This window comes from Erpetoichthys calabaricus, chromosome 1 (genome assembly GCF_900747795.2).
Source record: "Erpetoichthys calabaricus chromosome 1, fErpCal1.3, whole genome shotgun sequence".
Lineage (NCBI taxonomy): Eukaryota > Metazoa > Chordata > Cladistia > Polypteriformes > Polypteridae > Erpetoichthys > Erpetoichthys calabaricus.
In genome coordinates this window covers 144,042,088-144,052,343 of record NC_041394.2, presented here as the reverse complement: position 1 = coordinate 144,052,343, position 10,256 = coordinate 144,042,088, and positions in this window count along the sequence as shown.

The window sequence follows — 10,256 nt, the reverse complement described above, 5'->3', positions numbered from 1 at the left end:
TATTATTATATATTATGAATAATGAATTATTTTGTCAGAAGCCGCAAATATTATCATACTAGCAATAAAATAATTGAAAGGAAATTAAATATTGAGTGAAGATTATTTTCTTATTTTGAATAACAGCAGTGTGTTACACCTAACACTACTATTGCTTTTTCAAAATACTGAAAATGAATCAAATGACTGATGTTAAAGCTTGTATACTAATGAGAACAACTGTGATTATAGGCAATGCTTAAGATTATTGCTTGGTTTGTTCCAAGCTGGAAGATGATCCCAACAAAAGCACAATTGAAATGGTAACAATATTTCAACATGTACCATCCACAATAATATAATATCCTACTATGCTCATTTTCACTCTTCATAATTTTGTTCTTGGGGTCTAGTAATATAACTTAACAAGTAACATATTAACTGCTTCTACACCTGCTTGGCCGCATCGGAAGAAATAGTTAATTGAATCAGTCACTATTATTACTGTTTCCATATTCATCCATCCATCCATTTTCCAACCCGCTGAATCCGAACACAGGGTCACGGGGGTCTGCTGGAGCCAATCCCAGCCAACACAGGGCACAAGGCAGGAACCAATCCTGGGCAGGGTGCCAACCCACCGCAGGACACACACAAACACACCCACACACCAAGCACACACTAGGGCCAATTTAGAATCGCCAATCCACCTAACCTGCATGTCTTTGGACTGTGGGAGGAAACCGGAGCGCCCGGAGGAAACCCACACAGACACGGGGAGAACATGCAAACTCCACGCAGGGAGGACCCGGGAAGCGAACCCAGGTCCCCAGATCTCCCAACTGCGAGGCAGCAGCGCTACCCACTGCGCTACCGTGCCTTCCATATTCAGACTAATCGTTATGTTTTATTTTTCAGGTGCAGTGTGATATGTGCAGTCGCTGGGCACATTTTGAATGTGCAAAATACAATGAAAAAATTGAAATAGCATATGTTTGTAAAAAATTTGTAGATAAATAAGTATTGTTCTTTGGTCTTTGTTGTTGGAGTGTTTTATTGTTCACAAATGTATGTAAATTAAAGCCTTTCTATTCTTCCTATGATGTGCTATTGTTTTATTTGAAATGCCCTCAAATAAGGTGCTTTATGGACCTTAAAAGTTTCACTTAATATATTCAATAGAAAATATTACACATATTTTATAATGTTGTATGTAATACAGTTGTTGTTTATTTTGTTATACTATACTGTATATAATGTGTCAGCTTTGCAGTATATTTCAGTCCTTGGAAATGTGTTACTGATGTACCCATATGCATTATAAAGGTAGGATGTTTAGTTAGTGTTATTTACCCCATCGAGATGATCTACCCATATGCATTATAAAGGTAGGATGTTTAGTCAGTGTTATTTACCCCATCGAGATGATCTACCCATATGCATTATGAAGGTAGGATGTTTAGTCAGTGTTATTTACCCCATCGAGATGATCTACCCATGTGTATAATAAAGGTAGGATGTTTAGTCAGTGTTATTTACCCCATCAAGATGATCTACCCATATGCATTATGAAGGTAGGATGTTTAGTTAGTGTTATTTACCCCATCGAGATGATCTACCCATATGCATTATAAAGGTAGGATGTTTCGATAAGGTAGCACCAATCGATAGATACATCTGTCGAAATAAACTACGGTAGGATACTTCGATAAAGTAGGACAAATCGTCAGAACACCGGCAACGGAGACTCACTCGGACTTTTCAGAACGCTTGGCGGGCGGGGCTTTGCAGCGGCGCAGAGAGAGGAGAGAGACCGAGGTGAGAGAGTATTACAACAAAGTATTGTCCCGACAGTTTCCCCATATGACACGAGTCTATAGAAATCGCGTTACTACGAAGTACATTCAGCAGATGCTTTCATTACAACGAAGTGACCTTGAAATGCCTGAATGAATCATCTACAGAGCAGTTAGATCTGTGGTCCCAGCTCAGATGTGCACGTTTGCACAACGATCCCCAAACAGAAACGTTGTAAAAAAATTTCTTTCTTCGAAATTTCCTCGTACTGTTTTTTTTTTTTTGCTGTTTTTGTTTTCTGTGGTTTTCAGTGATACCTTTTGCTTATTGCTTGTCAACATTTGAAAAACATCCATTGGAATTTAACTCATTGTCACCCTCCTATAGAAACGGCAGACACGAAAAAAACGATAACAGTGTTAATGTTTGTGATGTGCAATCTGTTGGAATGGCAAATGCAAAGCATATGTCTTTGTTATATGCAAAAAAAGAAGAAAAATCTCAGGTTGCAAACGTATGCGAACTGCTTAATAACTTAATAATAATAGAAATGTTATGTAAATTGTGTATAAAACTGCCCCCCCTCCCCCCAACCGACCGGTCCGTGGAAAATTTTGCATCTAATAAAGTGGTCCTTGCTGTCAAAAAGGTTGGGGACCACTGCTTTAATCCATTACTACCATCTACTGGCAGAAGGTTTCAATATCAGTTCCCAAACTACATTCCAATTTCTAAACTTCTAGAAGGTATTATACATTTTCAAATCTTTCAGATATTTAATAAAGGCTTTAAATAGACTTCTATTTCCAGTGATATAAATTTCTATTGTGACAAATGGTTGGTGCCCTTTCCTGTCTGTAACGCTTCCTTAATGGAAAGGGCACTACCTCCTACGGAGCGCTAGATGGCAGCTCTGGGTTGCAGCGGTGCCTCAGATTCCCACTGGGCTACAACGGTGTTGGAGTTCGTCACAGCCCTGTCGGGTCCCGTGGGTGCCAACGGGGTTACTCTAGGAGCGATGAAGCCCTGCTACATCAGGATTCCATAACACCTAGGAGTAATTCCAGATAATGCTGATCAGCGACCTGAAGTTCTCCCAGGTGCAGCATAAAAGGGCTTGCCTCCGTTCATTCAGGAAGCCAGAGTGGGGAGAGAGAGGATGATACTTGCTGGGAGGAAAAATAGAGATGGAGGAGTCAAAATGCTGTATGCTGTAAATATTATGCTTGGTGCTTGTTGTACTTTTCTGGCCAATGGGAAACTGGGTAAACATTTCCCACAGCAGAATAAAACGTATGTTGAGCGTGTGAACTTGTGTCTGTGTCTATCTGTGTCAGGTCTGAGGATCTAGTGTGCCCCCTGCAGGCCATACTAAATTGCCAAATGAGAGCTCTTTCTGTACAAATTTTTCAATTAATTTTTGTCTTCCCCTAACATATTTTTGATGATTTGCACCTCGACATTACACACATATTGTGAAACAGTGAGTCAACATCCATTAAGGAATGTAAAAAAAATATTTTTTGAGATTCTGACATTTTAAAAGAGGTCTGTCTATGATCTTTATTACCAATCTCCCTACACAGCAACTTTGCACTCCAAGGGGCATGGTTTGCTGTAGTTTGTGTATGCTGGCGAATCAAAAATTGCTTTGAAACTAATGTATTTGGTAAATTTTAAGACTTTTGTTTCCAAATTTTGACTGATTCCTTGTATTTCCTAAACCATGAAAAGGCACAATATTTTAAAATTGCAAACAAAATGCCTCACCTAAGGAAAAAACGGCTTAGATTGGTGATTCTCATATTTAATCCTGGAGTCCCTCTGTGGCATCAGGTTTTCAACACAACCAACTCCTGCTTTTAATTCAATTTCTACCTTGTGACCCCCATTCCCTTACCTGGCCAGGATAATTGATGGACAGGGGGAGTCAGCCTCTGAAGATTGTATGCTCCCCCAAGACACTGAATGGCAGCATTCCTGACCCGGTTTTCCCATTCATATGCCCACAGGGCATGCTGGGAATTGCAGTTCCATAGGGCAGTCTTGCTGGTTTCTGTGGGTGCTGCCATGGGGGAGCCAAGAGGAAGAGCTGTTCATGCTTTTTGGGGCTCCACCTGACCCAGGCAATAGGTAAGATCCTGTCACTGGACATACTACTGAGTCTGGCATAAAAGGGGCTGCCTCATCCCAAACTCATTTTCAGGTGGAACAGGACAATGCTTGCCTGGTGGAGTGAAGGAAGGAGTGAAGAAAGGAACGGAAAAGAGATGGATAGAAAAGATGGACTTTTGGTTATTGTGAAACCTGTTAAAAGTTATTTTGTTTAATATAAAGATCATTTTGAACCTGGGATTGTAGTTGGTGGAATTTGTTTTGGGGGTCATTGATGCCCCTATAGTGGCCACAACCCTAGTAAGGCAAGTTAATATTTGTGTTGGTGTCAATAAAGAAACTGAAAAGCTGAGTTTTTCTTTTTTTAAATAGTCAATTATTTATGTGAATGTCACATGGAGTCATTTATTGGTTCTTATCTTCATTTTTATTATTTTCAACATTATCATGCTGCTGCCGACAGACTCAATATTTGCTGATGCCAGCCTTAAACTGTATATAGCATACTGTAAGCAACAGTATCACTCTGCAGTTAAATTTACAAGGGATTACTGGTTACAAATGCAAGCCCCCCGCTTTAGGCTAATCCCACCCTACCTGATGCATCAAACAGTTTTTATTGTAGGTTTGAGAAGCCCCCCAACACTCAGGACACCAATCTACCGGTCTTATCTCTCCTACAGTCCAACTGCACTTCCCCTCCCCACATTCCTGAGCATGAAGTCCATTTGCTGTTCTGGAGACAGAAATGCCATAAAGCTCCTGGTCCAGACAACATCTCCCCTTGCATGCAAACACATTGTTCTGATCACTTAGCTCCTATATTCATAGACATTATCACTCACTCTTGGCTCATTGCAAAGCCCTGCCTGTTTCAAAGAACCCACGTTCATACCTGTGCCTAAGAAGCAAAATACTTGCAGTCTAAATGATTATATACCTGTAGAATTGACTGTCTGGTTCTTCAGTATCATAAATCTTACAAGTTCTATCCTTGACCTACTGCAGTTTGCTTACTGTGCCAACAGGCCATTTAAGGAGCAGTAAACATGGCTGTCTGTTATATGTTGCTGCATTTAGACTGTTCAGTAATATAAGCCAGGATCTTATTTGTAGATTTCAATTTTGCATTTAACACAATCATACTAGAAATTCTCCATAGCAAACTTCTGTGTATGAATGTTGACTATGTCACAATTCTCTAGGTCTCTGATCTTCTAAAATAACAGACGTCAGAGTGTGAAGATGAGCAGAAATCAGTTAGGGCCCCTGACCCTGAGCACAGGGTCCCCCTAGGGCTGTGTGTGTTCTGTCTCCTCTCTATCTACACCAATGACTGCACCTTCAGATACCCTTCTGTTAAACCGCTGATGTTTGCTGATGGCACCACCCTGGATTGGTCTGATCATAAACAAGGATGAAGTGCCATATCTGAGAACAGTGGATCAGCAGGCGAGTTGGTGCACCATCAACAATCAATACTTGAATCCTCCAAAAATAGTAGAAATGAGAGTGGATTTTAGGAGAAACTCCTCACCTCCTGCTCCCCTCATTATAAATGATGTTACTGTCAACAGGGCAGAATCATTTAAATTTCTTGGCACCACTGTCACTCACAGTCTGAACCAGGATGAAAATATAACTGCTATCAATAAAGCTCAGCAGCAGACAGTTTTCTCCATCAACTTAAAAAGTGTAACCTGTTCTAATCAGTGTTGGTACAGTTTTATAGAACTGTTATTGAAGGCATCCTCAGTTTCTCCATAACAGTTCTGTATGGTATGGCATGTGCTCACTCGAAATATAAACTGCAGTGTATTATTCAGACTGCAGAAAAGATGGTCAGCCTATACATCACAGGTCTGGAAACATGCATATAATCAAAGACCATGCGCACCTAGGCAGCCATCTCTTCCAGTTATTACCATCAATGAAACGTTACAAGTCACTGAAGGTAACAACTACTAGAAATATGAACAGTCTCCTCCTACTTCATTCACTACAGTTAAGCACAGTCTCTGATTCATCTTGTTTTTTTTTTTTTTCTGATTTTTAAACTCCTCTAAACCAATCTTAATTATTTTCATTTTGTGTTTATTTTATAAGGACTTGGGCGGCACCGTGGAGCAGTGGGTAGTGCTGCTGCCTCGCAGTTGGGAGACCTGGGGACCTGGGTTCGCTTCCTGAGTCCTCCCTGCGTGGAGTTTGCATGTTCTCCCCGTGTCTGTGTGGGTTTCCTCCGGGCGCTCCGGTTTCCTCCCACAGTCCAAAGACATGCTGGTTAGGTGGATTGGCGATTCTAAATTGGCCCTAGTGTGTGCTTGGTGTGTTTGTGTGTGTTCTGCGGTGGGTTGGCACCCTGCCCGGGATTGGTTCCTGCCTTGTGCCCTGTGTTGGCTGGGATTGGCTCCAGCCGACCCCCATGACCCTGTGTTCGGATTCAACGGGTTGGAAAATGGATGGATGGATTTATAAGGACTTACTTGCTATATCACTGGGCATAGTTACAATTCTACTTTACTATATTGTTTTATATATTTTTGTTTTATGCAATATATTTTTCGCTACTACTAATGTTGTGATGGTATCATACATGGTGTATTGTGTTGTTAAATTGTATTTACCTTGTTATTTGTTTGGCTATTACACCAAGAGAAATTCCTAGCAACTATGTTGCATGTCAATAAAGTGCAAAGTTAAAATAGTCCCTCACATTAAAACATGACTGTCTTTCTACTTTTCCAGGTAGTCTGTTTATTTAAGTTATTATTTGCTAATATGTACAGCAATGAGTCCGAAAGTGAAGCATTTGATGCCGTTTGCCCTTGAGTCTACTCTGCTCCTCGTCAGCATTCATCAATAGGATACAAATAAAGGAATATGCCACCCAACAATGGTCACTATTTTATCTGTCCACATGCAGAGACAAATTAATGCACTGGTTTATTTAGGCTTAAACCCAGGGCTCTAAAAGAGTGAAAGGGTCTCATGGCTACAACAAAAAAAGAAGGCATAACCTTTTAAATCATGTTATCTATTTCTGAGCATATAAAATGACAACACGTAGTGCTTTCATTTAAAAGAAAATAAACATTTCTTGAACTTGCTGTCTGACTCGGTAGTTCTCAAAGTGGGGGGAATTCTTGGGGAACCTGTAGTGACTCGACTCTTCTCTAAAAGCTTTTATAGTAGTGGGTGCATCAGTACCACCTTTTTGCTACAACAGTTTTATTCTGCCAGCTTTTAGATTACAATAATACTTCCATTGACATTTGCTTGTTCAATTCCACACCCTTGCTCATCTCTCAATAATTCTTTTATATATACTTGATAATCAAGGTTAAACAAAGGTTAAACAAAAAATAATAGAAAAAGTGCATGTCTTTAAGTGACAAATCTAATAGATCAGTTGAAATGGTTTGCTCAAGAAAATGGTAATAAACTTAAGGGAAAGAGCACTTATCAGAAAATATACCAAAAAAGCACAAACTTCAACCTGATTATCTAAAGTATGGATCTACATGCTTGTTTATTTAAGTGCCTTTTGCACTACTTGTTTTGTGTTCAGAATTCCCCAACCATTTCAATTTAAAAGTTATATGACATTTAGAATAAATGATCCTGCACATACAAAAAAAAAAGAACAATTGTAAACTACAAGGTCATTGGGAAATCAGAACTAAAGAAAGGAAAATTTCTGATAAAGCTCAAATTGTGTACTCATTAGCTAAGTGCAAACATCCTTACCCAAATGATGACAGCCTTATACCTCCAGCTGCCTTTGCAATGTAAGTTTGCTTGCCAGCTCAATCCAGTTATGAAACGCATTCATGAACTGGCACAACTCTCTATTATAAAAAAAAATCTTGGAAGGCTAGAAGGAGACGAGACGTGATTTTTTTCAGAGAGACACTTTCACATCCCGTGAGATGAGTCTTTGTGCTAAGAGATTTAATCATGCCCAGGGCCGGAAATAAAACAAAGAGTAGATGACAAAGTAGAACGTCATAAAGAATTCAAAAATGTGGGCGCAGTATACATGCAGAGCAGGTTAGAGCTAATGGAAGTACGAAAATTTGAAAGTCTCAAAAAAAGGAAAATAAAGATTGCATTAGTGCAAACAAACGGAAATTATTACTCGTTGAAATAATGGAACAGCGAAAAGATTGTCTAATTCATGTTGCCATCAGGGGAAAAAAAGTAGTGTTTTCTTTCCAATGAAGAGGCGTATTCGCGAGAATTAAAAGATTTGTTGTTTGGTGAAAGTGAAATCCTGCAAGATAAATCATTTCTCATTTGTGTGAATGCTATGTCAGACACATTTCTTGTAGAGAGAAACGATATTCACTCATGGGCAATTCTACGTTGCGTTGTCATGATGTAATTCCAAACACGGAATCAAAATTCAATGCAATATTGATGAAAAGGTAAAAGTGAAAAGAGGTCGAATATATGGACATAGGTGATATGACAGAAGTGCGCTGCACGAGATGCAGATCAAACAGCACGGCGGCAGCAGCAAGCCAGCAGCTGATCAAGCAAAGAGGAGGTAAAAAAAAACTGTATTTGTTTCCTATTGTATCACCGTTTAAGAGGGGGTTTCAGAGGAGCGACACGTCTCTTTGGGGTGCGTACAGCCCCCTCTTCACAACGTGAGTGGCAGAGATGCAAAGTGGCTGACACATAGCACAGGCTGGGCAGGGGGGGGGGGGAATGAGGGGGCAAAGTGAGCAGGGAGCAAAGCCCCCAGTAACTTTAGAGGTTATTTGAATGAGTCTTGCCGAATAAAAAATTTGCACTTCAGTTAGATGAATCAACTGATACAAATGGGTTTGCTGAGCTACTTGTATTTGTGAAATACAGCCTCGATGCATTTCAAAGAGTTGTTGAAAGAACTAATGTATAATGGGGAGTGCACGTTACAAGGAGGAATGGAAAACAATTTTTAAAATGTCTGGTCTAACTGGCCAATTTGATTTCTTAAAATGAATTATATTGTTTTTATTTGTCTTCTTAGTAAGCTGTCGTGTTCTAAATCCTTAGAGTGTCTCAAAATTGTGTGGCTCCATGCAATTTACAGAGTGCAATATGTTTTGTTTTATTTTCTGTAATTCAGTTTCATTTTTGATATCACTTTTATTCACTTGATTTTTTTTCCTTCCCATTAGGCCTACATTACTTCCCACCCAACATTTTTGTCTTGTTTTTTCAAATGGGGCAGTGGTAAAGTGCACAGACACTTCATAGCCTATGTACACCTGATTTTGATAATCTGGCCTGATCCCATGTTGTTTGTGATAATGTCAGAGAAAATTTTTTCATGCAGAATAGAGGGAACAAAATTCTTGATACACTGGGCCTTAACAGATGCCTATGGAGAACAACAGAAAACCAGATTAAAACATCCATGCCATCATCTCCATGCTTCTTAAACCTGGCAAAGATCAGATTGTTTCGGATATAACTTACTTTCATTGATGAACTTGGATGCCAATTTACTAGCCAAAGTTATGACAATTCAACTTCAAGCTGGCATATACAAACTTGTTCATCCAGATCAGACTGTTTTAATTCATTCTCATTGTGCTGCTGATAATGTACATTGCCCATTAAATATTATAAATAAGGATTATTCTCATGCAAGACCTGGAGCACTCTTTTCACTGGATGTTGAGAAGGCCTTTAACAGTCTAAATAGGCATTATTTGTAGAAAGTTATGCAGTTGGTGGCTTTTGGTAACCATTACTATTATTATGACACTGTACTAATCAGTTCTTTCTAACTTGGACCTACTGTATCTCACCCCTTTCCTGTTTGCAGGGGTGTGAGACAAGGCTTTCCCCTATATCCTATACTTTTTATTCTAATGGTTAATAATGCATCTTATAAATTTTTTCTATATGCTGATGATATTCTGCTGTTTTTGGGGAATGATTCAAATGATTTACCTCATATTTATTTTTCTTTTATAAATATGAGAAACCTTTCTGGTATAAAATAAATTAGAGCAAATCTACTCTTCTCCCTTTAAACATCTCTAGTGCAGGGCTTCTCAAAGTCGGTCCTGAGGGCCCACTGTGGCTTCAGGTTTTTGCTTCAAACAGATTCATAATCAGTGACAACTGCTAACACTGATCTCAATTAATTAGCTGGTATTTCTTTTTCTCTTCTCTTATTCTACATTAAGAAAGCACAGCAGCATGATTTTTACATTTATTATATCCATCCATCCATTTTCCAACCCGCTGAATCCGAACACAGGGTCACGACATTTATTATATAGTTAGAAATATTTTCATTTTTGCTATAGATTTAAATGCGTAACCCTCTTTTGTTGTTTTCATTATATTTACCCTTTCTCTGT